The sequence below is a fragment of the Topomyia yanbarensis genome, chromosome 2 (assembly GCF_030247195.1).
Source record: "Topomyia yanbarensis strain Yona2022 chromosome 2, ASM3024719v1, whole genome shotgun sequence".
Classification (NCBI taxonomy): Eukaryota; Metazoa; Arthropoda; class Insecta; order Diptera; family Culicidae; genus Topomyia; species Topomyia yanbarensis.
In genome coordinates this window covers 441,641,495-441,662,108 of record NC_080671.1, presented here as the reverse complement: position 1 = coordinate 441,662,108, position 20,614 = coordinate 441,641,495, and positions in this window count along the sequence as shown.

Below are 20,614 nucleotides of genomic sequence, written 5' to 3'. Positions count from 1 at the left end.
TGAATCTGAATGGTTCAACAGCTTGTATGTTCCTGAACCAATTTCACTAAATAATCAACCAAGCAAAGAGGAACCACTATTCAAGAGAGAAGAGAATACTGATATCCTCTCTCTCAATGATACTCACAACTGTTCATCATTATAATGATACGTGCTTATGCAAGCGTGTGTGGATATATTCGTTCCTGTTTCTGTTTCCTTGTGTTGTTGCTTCGGTATCCATAACGGCAATTCATTCGGTTGGGGTGAAGACAAGCGTTTTACTGAACTGTATTGTGGTTCGTTCGGATTGAATTTGAATGAATGGTGAAAGCTCTGGCTACAACACAGTGGTACGACGAGTGACAAAACCCCCAAAATCAATGTCTTGTAATTCTGTTGTGAATATTTATTTTATTTTTCTCTCAATTTGAATAAAAGTGTCTCAAAAATTTACGATAATCGGATGAAAAATGAATTTTTAACATGTCGTTGAAGCAAGTGATGTCGAGAATTTATGTTCAATTCTAGGGTTCGTCGCGGTGCGGATGTGGGCGGTAAATGGATAGTCCGCACCGCAACCGCAAAAAAATTATAAAACCGCACCGCTTACCGCAACCGCACTGCATTTACCGCACCGCACCGCGCGGTAATGCGGTAAATGCGGTAAAATTCTGTATTTTTGAGAAGTGTGTTGCAAAATTAATAATTTATTTGTATAACTACATATAATAATAAAATATTTCCTATTTACACGAAAATTAACTTTGCCGGACTCTTCAGAATGCAACGTTTATTAAAAAATATCAACTTTGCAAGTTTTATTAATAAAATGCCGTACATCTTGAGATAAATACGTTCGAAACAAGGTAAATTTTAGCATAGCACTGAAGTCATATGAAATGTAGCTGTATTTCATCATTATACATACAAAAACGTTCTTCCGCAGCAATTAATAGGAAAACTTTTAATTTAATTATCAGAAATCGTTCTACACATAACATAACAGGTATCCATCCCATCTCAACCGGTACAGAGTTGTTGAAAGACATTTGAAAACTGCAAAAGATGTATGATTTACAGCATACAGCAGAAATGTTTTTACAAATAGGGGACTTTAACAAAATACGTCAAAACACTTACTTTGTATTTTTCAAGAAATGGATGTATTCTTATTCAAACTCTAAGATTGCTCCCTTAAAATTGTATGAGTTGTAATTTTCTAATAGCTAGTTCGAAAGTTTTATGTATTTTTCCTAATATTTTTCCATAATGCCAATGGCAAAAACTTCAATTGAAGTTGGTAGGGGACAAAAACTGTGCAACATTTGGTATCTGGGCTAACATTGACACTTGTCACAATACGAAGGGAGGCTTTGAGAAACACAAAAAATCGAAATACCCTACACTAACTTCGAAAGCTTTAATTTCAAAAAGTTACAAAATACTCCTAACTGAAAAATATTAGTTGTTAATTTGGTAGCAAATATTCCCAGTTGGACGAACAATGGACGTATGCAAGAAAAAGTTATGTAGAAGGAGTCTTAAAAACGAATTGCAGGAAAATTCATTGCGAATTTACATAGAAACAAAAAGAGATAGAAATACGATATTGAAGAACGAATGATAAGGTTATCAGCCTAATTTGGGCCCCTCCTTATTTTGGACGCTTTTCAAACATTTGTCTCCCTTACTGCTGATTCCTCCAAATTCGTTTGTTTTGATGACGATAATTTCATTCATTGGGTTGTTTTTAAGTCTTAAGACTTTTTTAAGTTCATCTTTAAGTTCTTCAAATTAATCACAATTGAGAAAATGTCATCGTAAACGATTCATAATTTCACGATTGCCAAGAGGAATCGGGAGAAATGATGCATTTTTAAATTTCATTTGACAGTACAATTCAATTGTTTTTCAATGATTGAATTGTGCATTTTATGTATTTGAAAAGGTTCGTTCGTAAATTTTTCAAACTGTTCAAAATATGTCGTAAAAATAATTATGCCAAATTATATTGGACACAGCTTATAGATTTTATTTCTTAAAAATAGAATGTTTTATTATATTAGAATAAACAAATTGTAAAAAATCAAGTAACGAGAGGTCGAATACAGATTATATTCGGCTTTCTTTTCAAATCATTGTCAAGTCCATGGAAATTAGTGCAATTTAATGTTTATTATGTTTCCCTATTGTAAGGTAATAATTTGCGTCGTTCTTAAATGGTAATAGTCAAAGTTTTAATTCACTTTTTAATGCAGACTGCAGACTTTATCAATAATTTTTTTAAGCGCGGTTGCGGTAATACCGCGCGGTAAAAGCTCATTTCCCGCACCGCATCCGCGACAAAAAGTGTCTCCCCGCACCGCGGTTTTTGCGGTGCGGGTGCGGTAAATACCGCGCGGTTGCGGTAATTACCGCAACCGCGACGAACCCTATTCAATTCAATGAATTAGAATTGCCAGTACCTTAGAATTTCAAATAACGATATCTCAAGAACTACACAGCCGATTGGAGAAATTTTAAGTTCATTAGAAAGAATAATGAATGCTAAACTATAGATGTGAGATTTTTGTGCCAAGCTGATTTACGTTTGTTCTACATCAAAAAAACCCAATTGAAAATGTTTACATCATATCAGTAATTTATCTCTATACGTCTTCCAATTTTTGAGATGGTCTCCCATGGGTCACTTATAATGAATCTGACTCAAAATTTAGTACAGGCCTCATCTTGCGCATTTTTGCACCGAAGTTGGTATATCTATGTTTTTGAAAATACCCATATGGAGACGCCCTGTAGCTCATAAATCTCCTTACAAATTAGTTGCCTAAACAACATCATATTACTGAAAAATTAGTGGTTTTTACTAGTTTTGTCAACCATTTCTGCTATCCGATGTCGTTGGCTACTATGATCAACGTCTATATTAACCCTTTAACGACCAACGCCTTCAAATGGGTTTACATAAAAGTAGTCGAAAAAATGAAATATGGAATTTCAAAATTGATAGCAGAAATGGGTTCAGCGACCCAAAATTAGTTAAAATCCCAAGTTTTAGCCACATAGACCAAGTTTTATAATTTTGTCACAACTTTGTATGAACAGGTGCCACTGTGCAACATTGGCAGTCTCTGAAAATACAACTTCTCATTTGTTCGGTAGCGTAGCTGTTTTTTTTGTTGGTTTCAAAGAAAACTGATTCAGGTGATTATCGCGAGTTCTTTATTTATATATTTGGTGCAATATTATTGAAGAACTCATAATTAAAACTTTGCAGAAATTGCGAAAATAGTAGCAAAATGAAAATGTTATAAATTTTAATAAAAACAAAAAGAACATTCAATGGAAATTCAATGGAATAGAAAAATAACAAAAGGAACAGACGAGGAAAAACTAATAAATAGATACAATGAAACAAAAGAAAAAAAACTACAAAATGACTTTAAAATAATGGAAAAAGATTAAAATATGAAAATAGTTAAAACCTGCCAATATCAAATAAAAAAAGATCCAAAACGGAGAAACAACAGAAAAAGGACAAAATTAAGACAATGTAAAAATTTAAAAAATCTTGCATGTGTGAAAACAATTTGAATAAATAGCAAAATAAAAACGAATGCATAATTAAAACAATCAAATTAAACGAAGGAAATGAGAAAGAAAATTGGAAAAGCATTGCAGAAATAGAAAAATATTGCAAAATGGGCAAAATAGTGAAAAACGGGCAAATAACGAAATTAAAACTAAAACATCATGAACATGGAAAACATTAAAAATTAAAAAGGAAGAAAAATGAATACAGCAAAAATATAAAAACAAGACTACAATGACAAATATAAAAATGAACGAAATGGATCCACTGAGGTAGTGTTAAAAATAACAACTATCCAAAATGATTGAAATATAAAAATTAGTACCACATTTAAAAATTGAAAGCATAAAAACAGCGAAATAAGAAAATGTTAAAAGTGTTTCAAAACAGAAGGAATGATAAAGTACTAGAATGTAATGAAAAAAAAATAGCAATGAAAAATTAAAAAAATGCTGAAAGAAGTATTAAAAATAAAAATATATGGAAATGGATTGAAGAAAAAATAGAAAACAGGAACAAGTGGAAATAGCCCATAAACAGACAATAGTGAAATCAAAGAAAACATGTAAAATCCAAATTGTTTGAATGGGAATGGAAATCCTAGAAGAAATTGAAATAAAAAAAAAATATTATCGTGAAGAAAAACAAGAGAAAATTGAAAAAAAAAGGGGAAAAAATAAATTTTGTTGAAATGGAAAACCGAAAACATGCACAAAACACAAAAAGATCAAAATAAAGTAATAAGAAAAATATCCACAAAAAATGTAACAAAACAGAAAACATGGAATTCAAAATTGTTTAAATGTGTAAAAAAAAAAGAAAATACTGAGTGTAATGGAACATACCAATAAACAAAGAATATTGAAAACATCCATACAAAAAAGCATAAATTTCAAAACTGATAAATGGAGAACAGAAAATTTCACAACATGAAAAAAATTGAAACGAAAAAATAGAAAAAAAGCAAATATATAAAAAGTAAAATAAGATTGAATGAAAAAAATAGAAAGAATACAAAACTTGGATGAAATTGAAAAAGAAACAAAAAAAGCAAATATGAAACAAAATAAAAAATACCAAAATCCATTTAAATTGAGAAAGCTTGTTAAAAAAGGGCACAAACTGTCAGGTTCTCGTATTTAAACAAAAATACGAAAAATTACTGTGGATCGATTTCTTCGTGGATTTTCATGTTCTTATTTGATTAGTGGAGTTATTCAGAATTAGTTTCACAAATCGTATTTGACCAGTCGAGCTTTCTAAAAGAAGATTGCTGAGTTTTTTCTTATTTCTAATACATTATTTTGTGATTCATTTAGCAGCCACGTCGGATTGAAATAAGTAGAGATAGAAGTCACATGTCGTCTTGAAAAAATAAAAAATCGCAATTGTACTAATCATTAAAAAAACACTGTTTTCTTGAAACCCATACACGGATTGAAAGTTTCGAATTAATTAGTAAAATACGAATCAAAATCAATTTCGAGAGTCCAAAACTTTCAACTTTAACTAACTTAATTTTTTAAATAGTTGCTCAAAATTATGAGATAATTGTTGTAAAGTATGAAATAGAAAGTAAATTTCAGTCTTTTAAAACACAATTCACAAAAAAGATCTTGTTTTTTTGCCCACTGCGCGTTAAAATCGTTTTTGAGTTTCAAAGTTTTCCTTTGATTAGTTTCATGCAGTATAAACTTTATAATGTAATAATGTACGATTATACACACAGAAAAAAAAATGTTGGTAAAAATTTACTTTGATTACTATTCTTGATTAATTTAAAAGTTTTACTTTCAACCTAATAGTTGGCGTTTTTTTGCTAAGAGCGGAACACTCTTACTTTTATCAATATATTTTTTTCTGTGTACCATACCAACATTGAAACTCTAATTGAATTTTCAAATAAAATGTTATTGAAAAAATATTTGACAGAATAACACCTTCTGTTCAAAGTCCGGGCCCCCTACAGGACTCCAGGCCCGGGGGAAACACCACGTTCTCTCTCCCCTCTCGGCGGCCCTGGCTAAGGGATATGGACTGAAGAAAGGGGACGTGACTGCTGAAATAAAAACAGCGGACGGCAATCGACACACCATCACCGACTTTGTTCATCTATCCATTGAATATAACATCCGGAACGATATGCCCCGCAGTATTGTTAGCTTCATCGATCATATTGGGAATGAACATTTGGGAGAAGTTTGGGGTCTAAGCAGTTTGTTGTAGGGTTGAACCATAAAACATCGAGCAATACAAAGAAGATCATGGCACGAAAGAACTGACGGCGAATCAGAGAAAGCAGCTGGAGCAAACAATGGCAAGGTTTCTAAGGACACAGGAAGGCAAATTGGGCCCTACTACACTGTACAAGCATGGCATCGAGGTGGGAGACGAAGCAGCGACACTATGCGATGTCGCCCTATGCTCGCAGGAGGTCAACTAAGAAATCGATCGCATAATTGCCCTAGACGTAGTTAAAGCGGTGCGATTCTCACCATGGAACAATCCCTTGGTCGCCGAAAAAGACTAGACAGTATCGCGGCTGCTTTGATGCACGACACCTAAACTCTATTATGGTAAACGATTGCTTCAATTACAAATCGTAAAGAATTTGTAAACAGTACAAGCGAACTGTCAAAAATGAACACTTAGTTCATTTGTTACGTCACCGTAAAGTATTCAATTAGGTTTTATACCAACCGACATAACCCCACCAAATGAACCGGATGAACTTCGTTTGACAGTTCTCGGTGGTTTGTTTATGTGAGAGTTACGTGAGTTCGAATGTAACAGATGAGCACCCGTTGCACTCAAACTCACGCCAACTGACAAAGTAAACAAACCACCGAGAATTGTCAAACATGAACTTCGTTCATCATGAGTTCATTCATATCGTCATCTTATAGAACTCGATAGCCAACTTATATTTCTTAACGATTGATTGGTGAACCCACTACCATATGACGGTGCAATCGCATGAAAAATCGGTGAACTTTGTCTATATGCTCCAATGCAAACGTGGTCCTATTTCTACACACTGCAAAATAGTAAGCATGAATTAAAAATACAAAACATTTAAGGACGTTCAAGGTCGAAAGAAAAGTCCTTCGCTCTATATCATTGAAAATACTATGAATTGAGTTCGGAAATCGTTGTAAGTAAAAAAATCCTTTTTCGTCTTGTTAAGCAAGCCACTCCCTTAAGCGATTTTTTCCTTGTGTCGCCTACCCATGGATCAAACGGCGGTGCAGTGGATAGGGATGCCTAACCCGATGGTCTGGTAGTTCTTAGCTACGTTAGGTCTCTTCCAGTCGTAGCTATTTCCGAAACAATGGATGGGGTCAGTTCCGGTGTAGAGATACATTTCCTGAAGGATGAGGCAAAACCGGGAGCCGAGTCGGATGGGTGATAAGCTGGTCGATCGTACATGATAGGTTGTGGGTGTTTGATGCAGTCTGGGAAATTGTCAGGGGTGATTATCTGGCCGGTATCCGTGAGTTATATAGTTGCCCATGTTGTGGTTGGATTGGCGCGGGGCTCAGGTGGACTAGCGAACTTTTCCTTCAATGACCATAGAGGGTATAGCAAGAGGACCACGAAGGCTGAATTGAACGATGCTTCGGACGGATGCTTTTATTGGTACAAGTTCTTGGGTAGACTTGAGAATCGTCCTTCGAGTGACCTCAGGAGTTGCGTTACCTATCGATTTAGGTGAGCTTCTTGAGTGGTATCCCGTCGGGTGCCAGTAGCTTTCGGTTATGGGGCTTGGCGCCCGGTTTCCGGTTTTTGTGTATTGGTGCTTGTAATTAGTTGGTATACCGATATTCGTGAAAGAGTGCCGGTTTCTTCTCGCTGTCAGCCAATTGTAGGGGTAATGAGTACAGCATGGTGAATTTCCAGAAAATCGATTGCAAATCGTATATCGGTTCAAGTTGGAAGGAGCTAAAATGCCAGCCCTCCGCCAACACCCAGCAACCGCCAGGGGGCTCATCAACTGTGGTCGGTACTACCCTGGTCAGGACCAGCCCAGAGGGAGAACTTTCTCATGGATGAAACAGCGATTTGGAGACCAAGTCATCGGTTAACCTGCAGTCGGGCCTGATGTCTGGTGGTGGTGCTCGGGTGGGCTAGCGGGCTACCCTTCCAGTGACCGCAAGGGGTCCGTGCATTTTGGATTAGCTGTCGCTTCAGTCAATTTGCCAAATATTGACTCTAGTTGGATACCACGAGCATCCAGCGATGGGGCTTGGGCCAGTCGTTGGTTGTTTGGTACTGGTATTCGTTCGTCACTGAGCGTCGGTTTCCTTTCGTGTTTTGCCCGGTGTAAGAGCTGGGGGCACGAGTACTGGGTTGGATGGAAGCAGTTCTGAAACGTACGGATGTTCGTTGGTGGGAGAAGGGGTGTTGCGACGTAGCCAGGAGGCTCGGACGGCGTATTGAGTGACTCCCGCCTCTTCGACTGTCGAGAATCAAGAGTGGATTAGAAGGAAGTTTCCCGCACATCCCATTTCAGGTTTTAGCCACGGGCAATAGCAGCTTTTGCTGATTGATATTGTCACCTGATTTAGGCAGGATGGGATTGTGTGACAGGGTAACGACCGCCTTTTCGAGGGGCATTGGTTTACGCTCATGAAATCAGCCAACCACTCGCTGGCTGGGTTCTTCTTACACTGGATGATTGGTGTAATTTCCTCGGGCTGATATTGTACTGATAGGCCAGGTACTCTTATGATCGCCGAAGTTGGACCAATATCGCCTCACTGTAGAATGTTTTGCGCTGAGATGCCCCGTTGTTCACTTGGCCCTTGATTTTCGAATGTCTCGCCTCGCTGTTTGATCGATCTATCGCCAGGGCAATAGCGTGATCTTGTGACGCCTTTGGTGAAGTGTAAGGTTTACGCTCCTTTGGTGTTTCCTTTGGCTTTCTTTTTCTATTCGACTTTCGAACAATAGTTTAGTGTGTGATTTATTTTAAGACTTATTTTTTTAGTTAAAAAAGCAGATCCAGATATCAGCGCTCTCCAAAAACTGATTTCCTTGGCGAGGTCGACCCGGCTAACATTCGGTCCGTGCATAAATAAATTCTCCGGAAAAGACCCAGTTGATGGTAAATGGATATCGAAAAAAATTGCCATCAAAAACCCCGACTTCCCGTTTGACACTATACACATTGAGTGTGGTCGGACCATATCTGATCTTCTTTCGGATCAAAGATAATTCAATAAGTATACTAACGATTGCGAAAGAACGAACGCAGTAATATTGAGACAACCTCAAAACAGTGATGTTCTGTCTAAAGAAAATAAATGAGGTTACTGACGACAAATCTTTTATGAAGGACTACTGCCGTCTACATGCCCGTTTACAAAATTGAGATCGACGGTGTTGTCAACGGTTCTAGTTTGTCGTGTATGTATTTCATGTGCGCACGGGGTTGGCTGTTTCAAGGACCCCCGTGAGCGAGGATTTTTAATGATAATCGCACTGAACGAGACAAAATTGTGTGTCTCTTTAAACTCATATCGAAGTACCTTCGTCGGGACTGCTTCCCATTCAATTACATTTTCTTCTACATAGTCTGCCTTTTAAACTGTTTGTATCTCGCGTCAAGCATAGCAGCATAGCATTAAATATAGCCAAATCGGCCATTGTAATAATAAGGGTTGGTATGAAAATTGCTCAGCGAATCATGATAGTGACTATTGCATTAAAATGCTGAAAAGGGTATGTATTGTGGGGAGAGTTCACATCATCTATTACCATGCCTCACGAACAAACACCGCCCGAGTAAGCTTAGGGTCGCTTAGCTCAGGAAGAGTACGGTGCTGGCGGTCTCCATTTGGGATCTTCTACTACCAGGGTCGGCGTACGACGTGGGTAGTATGGGTAATACAAAAATATCCGAATGGGTTGGTAATAACTCGACATTTTTAACAAACTGATAATTTGAAAACTGTCACGCATGCATCTCGCACACATAAAGGGTGTATGGAATCAGTGGAATGGTTCACTGCTGCTTCCGTAGTCGCTACCCAAGCAACAATAGAGGTTTTGTGGAACTCTTGGAGTCCTTCTTAAAACTTATAATGCACTTGTAGTGTGCTACAAAACCAGAAATGCTCCTTGGGTATCGAAGAAGTAAGTACCGTCTTTATGAATGGACATACTGCACTAGGACCAGAGGCCCCGAGATCTAGCCGAACCCACGCTCAAGATGGACGAAAAATCGTCAAAAATGAATTACTTTGCAACACAATGTCAGTTGTATGCATGTGATGCCAGATTCGGCCTTCTGTTAGTGATGTGAAATGTTTACGTTACTAGTAGTATTTTTTCCAGCTTCTTCACATCAGGAATATTGTACTCCTAACGTTCAGTTCAGAATAACACTGTTGTTGTCGTGGAAATAGAGAAGAATTCTTGTGAAATACAAAAGTTTAATTTTGTTAACATATGGTAACTCGAATTTCTAAGATTCTCACTCCACATTTCACCGTATAAAGGGCACCAACACTGTGTGGCTCACTTAATTACCATTAATACGGTTAGGACCCGTGGCACCAAACGGCGAACAGATAGATAATTAACGAGGAAATAGTTAGGTAAAGCAGACCCAGGGATAGCCACATGCTGCGAGCTTTAGCTGACATAAGTCTTTATTCCATTAGATATAACTCATACAATCGTTTAGAGTCTTCACTGGCTGCAGTATGAAGTCCTTAAAACATACAAACCCCGCGCTACAGCAGTTTTGCGCAAACCAACCTCGTCTCGGGGACAACGCCGTCGTTCTCAACATCTTTTGTAGGTACTTACACGCGGTACACCTTCTGAAAAGGATCATCGTAAGTAATGCCATTTATTTGTTTTAGACTGCTTACCAAAAAGGCAAATCATGAAATTTTCACAAATATTTCACAATATTTTAAAACAATGGTTCTCAAGTTCATCTTAATCGTTTTATTCATATAATTTATTAAAATCATTATAATCATTTATTTCATTCAGTTTTCTTTTCATTAATTTTGTTCATTTAACTCATTTTATCTATTTTATTCGTTTATCAGTTTATTTCATACATTCTATTCATATCATTCATTTAACTTAATATATTTTACTGTTCTCATTTTGTTATTTTTTAAGGTTCAATCTAATTATTTTCTTTGGGTTTTCATTTTATTCTTTTTATTCATTTCATACAATAATTTCACTCGACTTAATTTATTCTGTTAATTTTAAAGGTTCTTTTAATATTGTTTAAATTTTCGTTGAGGGAGTTGAATTAAGCATAAGCATAAGAGACCGCCCGTAGTTGCTACTCCGTTATTGACCAGAACCAAATTAGGTTGCAAAATGTTCATTGGAACAACATGCTTGGGAATAACATGATGAGCCACATTGTACAATCTATTCTGATCCCTGCATGCTGATCAATACCGACGCCGGCTACGTCCGAATGCAGATCTTCTGGGAAAGGAAGGGATGTTAGTCCGATACATGTTGCTACTAGAAACCGAGGAATCCTCTGCATCTCCACATGTATCACGGGAAGGGGAGAGTTGTTAGTAAATGTGCCAATAGCGTTATCATGTAACAATTGCTCTGGGCAGCCAGCTGCCGAGAATTTGGGAAATTTATCATTTGTTGTATTAATACGATTAGCAAAATAAGCAACTTGAACTCCGCATAGCCGGCTATGAGGAGCACTGCTTATATTTTTTAATAATATTCAATCACGCGACGAATTTGTTTGTGGTTTCTATCGTGTAGGTGCGGATTTTACCCGGCGATCGTTTGAATAAAATGCGGAATCTTATACAGAGGGTTCATCAGACTCTTCCATAGGTGTCGCGGAGTTGGTTGTTTGGAAGGGAATAGGGTCTAGGATTCGCTCCAAGCAAGCGATGCGACCTGTAAAGCATAGTTTGTTAGGTAGTAGTTTAGTTAGTTTTCGAGTACACGGTCGCTCGAGAAAGAAGATCTTGTTTAGTTTTTGGTTCTTTTTAAACTCTGGGTAGCCGGCTACCGAGAGTATCCTATGTTTTCCAAACAAAAGCAATTTCAACTCCACACAGCAGAGTATTGAGTATTGCCTAGAAAAGCTAATCTTATCTGCGTAATGGGCAGGATCACTATTTATTGCGACATTATTTAGACTAATTTTGCTATTCCTTCTCTACGATATATTTTTGGGTTGCAAACTACCGAGTGATAACACGTTCTACAGACAAAGAGTTATGATAGCTCGAGATGTTATAAATCAACGTAAGTATTTCATATTTTTCATATCGGATTGTTTGTGAAATACACGTATACGAACGATTATATCGAACATTGAAGGGAAATACAGAGGATCGTTAACCTGATACACGGGCTTGTTACCAAGAACGGAACTTGAAATTAGATTCATAAAAACAGACGTGACGAATTTTCAGTACGTATTGACCCGCGATCATCCATACCAGTCGAATCAAAGTCCCATTGGAGCCAACCTCCGAACAACTATTCATTTTTACGGTATTGTCATCTTGGCTAGATCCGTTCGCACCCTCTCATTCTGCCACTATCGGCAGAAGGCCGACAGCACACAAGCGTCGCCGGTCTAAGGACCAAATGTCATCAGTTGGCCTAGACTCGCGTGTGGGCATGAGATAGAATTAAAAACTAACCAATGAACATGACAGCAAAACACTTATTCTTCGTGCTGACATAACTGAAGGCAGAGTTAAAAATATTCAAATTCATTGAATGAAAATTGATCATATTCAGCCGCATTCATTTTCAATAATCAGTGACGCAGCTGAAAGTGTCAAACGAATAAACCACCCATTCATCCACGCAGATTTTCATTCGTCTCCGATTATTACACGAAGCGAACTTACACCAACGAATCAAACGTATCAAAGTAGGCCCTGACACAATGTAAGCGATGATGATTGTTGTTTTATATACTTTACCGGCTTTTGAAAATATTTTCCTAGATAATAAGTGAATTGAATATATTGTACGATATTCAACTGAATGAATAACATGGATAGTTGAATGAATATTTTTTTCTATTCACCGCGAGTCGCATCAGGTTCATTTTCAATCGTCAAAAAAGAGCTTCGATTATTTTGAACTCTGACTGAAGGTAATTGGCAATCGGTCCCTGATCCCTCTCGCGAATTGTCAATTCTCAAACCTTATACATGATTGAATTCATCGTTCCACTCAAATAAGGCCATGCGTTTTCCCTAAGCCCATTGAATGCTCTGTGGTAGTAAAACAAACCCTAAACAAATATAGAAATTAGTTTGCTCAGTCCAAAGAAAAGTTGGCCGAACGGCGGATACGTGTTCCCCCACAGTGCCATCACACCAACGAACACCCAAAATATACACACGACAAAATATCTGCAAACCCGAATATAAAAGAATCAAAACCTCTACTAATTTGCAATAAAATAAGAAAGCCAAAAAAACAGTTCAATATCCAAGGCGGCTCATTTTCAAAGATAGCACCGCCGATGAAACACCCAATAAAAAATAGGTGACAAAGACGAAATTAGCTGAGCACCGATCGGCTGGTTTGCCACCTATTTTTCGGGCGAAGACTTTTGGGGCGACACCTGGTAGTCGCTAGTCGCTGGTGAAACGCCAATTATTTTAATATGCAAATTTTTCTTATTGCCGTATTTCTTTCATTTTTCGGATCGAAGTTTTGCTCTGAAAAACTATTTTTCACTATTTTTAGAATGAACACTGTGTTTCTAGATAGTTTCTGTGCACTTTTATTGTCCTTGCATCCGGAATCGACGGCCCGTAATGCGAGATTTTTTTTCATTTACCGAAATTCGATTTTCACAAACTATCACCACTCGTGTCAGTCGAAAATATGTCGAAAAATGCTTTTATAAGCTACTTCACTTTGTATAATCGTTAAATTGCACCGTTATTCACACTTTCGATAACCGGGTGGCAGTGAACTGTGCTGAAAATGATGAAAATTAACCGACTCGAAGGGAGCTCTTCGAGAGTCAACCAAAACAGACACTAAACTCCCTCGATATCGTCGCCATCAATAAAAATTCTCAGTGAGAGGTGTAATGTTTTTTCCTCTTCGAACCTCTTCCTCTCCTGTATTTTATTCTTGTACGCATTTTTGACCAGCCCGATTCGTTAAGCTTCAAGCTTTAGTCGGATGTATGTCTCCAGCATCGTCTAAAATCTACTACGTGCAACAAAATTAGCGCGAAGCTAAAACGCAGAACAGCTTGTCGTAACTTTTTCCAAATTATAAAATACTCAAAAATGCTTCTGATACACGGATGAAGCATTTCACTCAATGTCCGTATTCGTGCATTATATACCATAGCTCAGAGAATCGTAACATGTAGTCCGCGGATTCTTAGGAGGTGTGCAAAGCTTCTGGAGATCCGCGTGGATGAATGTCTTTTCCGGTTGAATATTGAAATTTAAAGCCGGCCACAGAACGGAAAAGTGCCTGTAAAGCGGAAAAACATAACACCGTCACGAGGGAAATTGTGTATAGATAACGTTTAGAAGTTTGACCCAGGTGGAAAACTTCATTGCGACACGACGTCGAAAATAACACCGTGAAAACCTGGATCCTAAATATATGGATGACGATAAAATTGAAGTGTGTCTACACAACCTAGTTCCCGCTTATTAGATCAGCAGGCACTGAAAATTATGTCAAAATACGGAGAAGTGGAATCCGTTACAAACGATACTTGAGGAATTTTTCTTCGTGTTGTCAAAATGTGGATGGCAAATAACGTTGTGTACCTACCGTGGTTAGATTTCTACGTGCCATGTTTGTAGCCAGACGGCACATTACGGAACACAATGCTCCGAAGTCGCTAAGACAAATCCAACCTACTGTCGTGACTTCAGATGGTCGCTCTCCGTTTAAGCGTCTATCCGCGTGAAACTTAGTCGAGTAAATGAAGAACAACGCAAAGATACAACGATTCTTATGTGTATGCATGTACACTCGCAGGTTGGAACGATGTTGCTGAAGCTCTAAGCGTATTAGTTTCACTTATTTCGCTTATTCATTTACCACATAGTCGTTGGTTCAGTTCTCTGATGGAGTCATTCAATAAAAGAATATGGTCAGTGGACAAAGCCATAAGAGACTTGCAATACCGATAATTACTTAGCTTGAACGCTTTTTAGTTTGACTCCTAAATCTGTGGTTTATTCCTTCCACCTACTACAACCAATACCAAAAAACAGTTTTCAATAGATGTTGATAAAACACAATCACTAGGCAAACCAATAACTAATGTGTATATCGAAACTAAAATTCTATACCAACAACGAAATAACAACAATTAGTCCAGTCCTCCAAACCAACAACCAGCACAAAAACACCGACAAAGGCAAATGGGCTGACTCCCATGTTGTGGTAAACAACACCGCCAAGAAAAAGGTTCCCAACACGCAGCATTATGTTCCATCCACAACGGTTCGCAGTAACTTTTTGTTATACTTTTATTTTTATATAACGTAAAAAAACTAAAACTGCACGGCTGTGAAAAATTGGTAACAAATTTCCCGGCTAACTACAGAAACGTCACCGATCCGCGCTCAGCCGAGCGAGCCTTGCCCTCCTTCACTACTAATCACCACGAAGAGCGAAGAAGGTAGGACAACGGTTCCACTTGAGCAGGGATACCAGTATATTTTACGAATCTCTTCAAATTTAATAAAAAAGATGTCTTAATTGGTATTCAAAAACTTTTGAGTGAGAATTCTGCCAGCTAGATCTCCGTATAAGATTCTGAGCAAGTATCTTCAAAATGTAAAAACAAAGGTCTTCCGTACTTGAAGCAACAATAATTTATTCAGTTCCTTCAAATACTTTCTTCAACGTTTTCACCGATCTGATTCTAATTTTCAATATACAACAATAAGAAACACCATTTATCTCCTCCATCATGCTCTCGCCACAGCCCACTGTGATGAATCCCATAAACGGCGCGATTCACCCGAGCAACAGAATTAACTCACGGTACACTCAGCGGACTACTCAGCCCGACAGTGAAAAGCACAAGCCTGCTGAGCACGATTAAACATGTTGCGCGTTCAAAATGGCGCTCAGTCTGAATTACAACCCCCCCCCCCCTTTTTGCACTGATTTGGCCTTCTGGAAGAACTTTTATTCTTTTATCGAATAGCTGAAAGCACCACACTTTCTTCACTGAACTACGGTAGGAGGCCACACACTTATTGCAAAGACTAATCGAGCAGAAAATACGCGAAACTCATTTCTAGATTGAAGAAAAAAGAACTTCTTTCAATTTCCGAAATGTAATAGATATTCTACGACTATTTTTTATGGAAACCAACGCGTATGCGAACAATTTGCATTATGCACTCTATACTAGGGCAATGCAATAAAAACTTTTTTTTGAATTCTCAAAGGCCCCCCCTCTCATATTGTGACCAATGTCAAAGTAGGCTCAGATGCCAAATTTCACATCATTTGGACAATTTTAGACCCCCGCCCACTTCGCTTGAATTTTTTTGAAATTGGTACTATGGGAAAATATGGAGGAAAAATACATTAAATGCTATAACTTTTGAAGTAGCAATCAGAAAATTACAATTTATATCTCTTTTGAAAGGAAATAATCTAAGTATTTAAATGGAGATATATTTGTTTCTTGAAAAATACGGGAAATCGGGGTATTGGGTCATTTTGGCCTCAAAATCCCCTATTTTCAATGATTTTTCTGCTTCGTGATGTAGTTTTTCTAATGTGAAAAAATCTCAGAAATCGAACGGAACCCGTTTGACCTTAGTTTGAATACGAGAAGTTGGGGTTATAGGGCTTTTTTGTCAGTCATATTAAATTTTATCATTTTCTCATGCATATATCTCTATTATTCTTCAATCAATTTTCATAAAATGTAACTTATTGAACGTGTAAAATTCTGAGGAAAAAAACAAAAATAAAAACGTTACCGGTAAAATTCAGAAACATCAAACTTTTTGATATTTACTCTACAAATCTCATTTTTTTCATTATTTGTCCTAATACCTCAACTTCCCCTATTTTTCCAGGAATGAAACTTTTCTCATGTGATCCCTAAGCATATTTTACACTAAAAGTAGTAAATTAAATAAGAATTTTGTTGTTAAATGGAGTTAATATGTGCGATTTTATGATAAAAATGTGAAATCGGCACTATATGTCAGATAATTTGATGTTTCTGAATTTTACCGGTAACGAATCTATTTTTGTTATAATCCTAAGGATTTTCCACGTTCAACAAGGTATAGTTTATGAAAATTGAATGAAGAATAATAGAGATACATTCACGAGAAAATGATGAAGTTTAATATGAATGTCAAAAGGCCATTTAACCCCAACTTCTCGTATTCAGACTAAGGTCAAAAGGGTTCCGTTCTATTTCTGAGATTTTTTTACATTAGGAAAACTACAAAATATGTATGATTTGCATCACGGAGCAGAAAAATCATTAAAAATAGGGGATTTTGGGGCCAAAATGACCCAGTACCCCACTTTCCCGTATTTTTCTAGAAGCAAATATATCTCCATTCATATACTTAGATTATTTCCTTCCAAAAGAGGTATAAATTTTAATTTTCTGATCGCTACTTCAAAAGTTATAGCATTTAATGTATTTTTCCTCCATATTTTCCCATAGTACCAATTTCAAAAAAATTCAAGCGAAGTGGGCGGGGGTCTAAAATTGTCCAAATGATGTGAAATTTGGCATCTGAGCTTACTTTGATATTTGTCACAATATGAGAGGGGGGGCCTTTGAGAATTCAAAAAAAAAAATTTTTTGCTATGCCCTACTCTATACAAAACAGTCAACTGAACCGAAACGTAAGGTGATCACCGTTGAACTCTCAGTTCACGGTCAAACGAGAAACGCAATAAAATGTGCGCCAGGCTTAAATTAAACTTAGATATGCTGTCTTTTCGTCGAGGGAGTTGAATTAATTTGATTTATTCATTTTATTATTTTGAGTTATATAAAGAATGATTTATTCATTATTTCATTTAATGAATTTGATAACTTTTTTTTGCTTTATGAAGTTTTCGTTTTGTTTTATTGATTTTGTGCAATATATTCAGTTTATTCGGTTTTATTCGTGCAAGACTCGAAACTGTGTTTATTTCACCTTAGGTTGGGTGCCTATTTTGCATGAATTTTGCAATCTAATGAATGAACTCATCACAAATCAGCACTTTTGTGCTTGAAGAACATTCATCGCGACCAACTTTTTGCTTATCAACACTTATAGTGTTTCATGGTAGATTTAGCATCTATCAGGCGAACAAATAGGTCTACCAGATACTGATGAGACGATGTTCTTCAATGGGATCAAATTGAAAAAAGTCTCTGGGGTGGTCCGTAAATGTCGAGTAACTTTATGCAACATGACAGACAATACAAATAAGTTACCAGAAAAATAACCGCCATATATTTAAATGGAACGGATCTGCTCTGCTTCAATTAGCTGCTAGTGAAAGCTTGGCCTGTCGGAAACCCTTTTTTATCGTGGCTGAAAGAAATAAAACAGTAATCCAAGTGAAATATACTCACCGAATAAAGTCGCACTTTCTCTCTTCGAATGCCAGATTGCCTGTCTTAATATAAACCGGACCTCAAAAGAAAACGGCGATGTAGGATGATATCGATTCGGCTACCGAAAAAATATGAGTGGAAATAAACTGTACAAATATCCAGTTAGAGAAGGGTAGGTATACACGAATGAGAAAAAAGGGTAACAACTAGCATCAGACGCAGATCATAAGATCCCGATGAATATAAATGTAGAGTTCTTGTCACAAGCGGGGAAATTACAATATTTTATGCTGGCGCTGTACATATTTATAGTAAGTCGACTGAATGTGGGTGGTTAATGCTCCTGGTAACGTAGCTACTTTTTCACACCGCTTGCTTTGCTTTTCAAACTGTGGACGATGATGTGACGCTCGGCGCGACGGTGATGATGATCGTGGTGGTGGTGGTGGTGGTGTATCATTTCACGGAATGTCGCATGTGCTTTGCCAAAGGCGCTTTTCGATTGACTTGGGAGTTAGTATGGAGTGTTTCGCGGAATGTACGGCAAAGGTACCGCCGGATTAGCTGACACTTTTTCGCAGAGCAATGGCATCAGCTCCCAGGATTTTATTTTGAATAAAGTACCGTCTGCCTTACGGTTAGTGTTTTGGATCAATGCTAAAAATATACAATTCCTTGGTGGTGTTGATCGCTGGAACTATGTCAAAATATCAACAAAATAAGTTTTGTGATGGTATATGAAATTTTATTACCCCAGAATCTGTCGTTGTTTTGTTACTAATTTGACTATTACCCAAATACTTGTTATAAATAATTGGGCGCCTCCATCAGTACTAGTTTGATGGAGACGCTTCGTCTTCCAACGTACATTAAAGTGAGAACACAATTTATTTTTTGAACTCTGTAAACAATCCTCTTAAGTAGTTCTAAACAAGAATTTTGAGTTTTTGTCGATCGTGAAAAATTACCTTTTTCTTGTAATCCATCTCGTTTCCATACGACTCGAACTAATTTTGGCACATGTATAAAAAAAAATCCAATTATTCCACCCTCAATTCCACATTCTACCGCTGTCATCGAGCAGAAGCAAGCGATCAAAACCCGGCGGAGAATTGCTTGAGAATTCCGCTCACAGCATTTCAGGTAACATGAAATAAAATTTCCGACACAAGTCAATTCGCGAAAAAAAACGCGCCTCTTCCTGCACCTCACTCAATGCTGCCACTGACGCGACGCTTCCACAGTTATATTTGGGGAAAAATTTACTTTGATTTCTCCCGCGGATGGATAGGATGCCATTTCCGTCCTCTGTCTGGTACAAACCTCCCCCCTACCTCATCGCACCAACAAAATGCGATTTTGATCTCCTCACCACCGGAATGCTGCGAGGGGGGCTGAAAATTGCGCGGTGAGAGGAATAAAAATTCGGTATAATTGTAGGTTCACCCTCGCGGCAGCACCGTGAGTCGAAATTACATATTTGCTGTGCGTGTGTGTGTAATTCGAGTGTGTGTATTCTGTTGCGGCGTCACGATCGGTGGAGTAGAATATTTTTGCTTCGAGAGCGTAAAGCCGCCGGCTGGTGCCGAAATTCGCGACAACGGTACGTGAGTGATTTCCGAAATTTGGTGTGTTGGTTCCGGTGTGTGCAGCGGAAGAGGAGCGAGAATTGAGGATGGTACTGAGAAGCACATTCTGTTTGGGAACTTAATTTTCAGTTTTGACCCGGGAGTATGCGGTGTCATGCACCGTAACGTTTCAGTAATAAATTACGAATATTGCGATAAGATTTAATATGATTACGAGGGCACTTTTAAATTCTATCGCTATTCAAATTAATTTTTAAATAAACATAAACAAAGATTGTTGAAGCCAAGTACATTTAATTGCGGCGGATAATCTTTCAGAAAGATGATCTGAATTTTTACTGCAAAAATTGCCCACGGAAACCATTTCCTCGTTCCATAACCGTTCCAATTAGGCAGCGGAATGAGGATACTTTTGTTTGAATATTGCAGCATTTCAATTAATTCAATTTCATACGTGTGCTTGGTTGAAAGGTAATAACAGTAAGATTACACAGAAAATTAAAGTTACTTTGCATTCAAAGTAGTACGTATCACCGCAGGAACGATGCCGTGTTTTCTCCGCCCGATCTACCACACTTTTCATAAAATGCAAAATCGTTTCAAATAACCATGCAAATGTAATCAGCAAAGATCCTTGTTTTAATTTTCTACCTCTGCTCGGTTTCATTTCACCAAGGTGAGACTTCTTTCGAATATTTTAGACGTGTTCGAAGGCGAAGCTACCGACAGATGTGTACGAAATTTTTCATCGCAAAACGCTGCTGAAATATTGTGTGTTATGTGATATATTTAAAGTTTTTTATTTGCATTATTATGATATTTTTCTGGCAATTTAGATATACGGTTACTTCAGGTATTTTGACAACTGTAGCACAT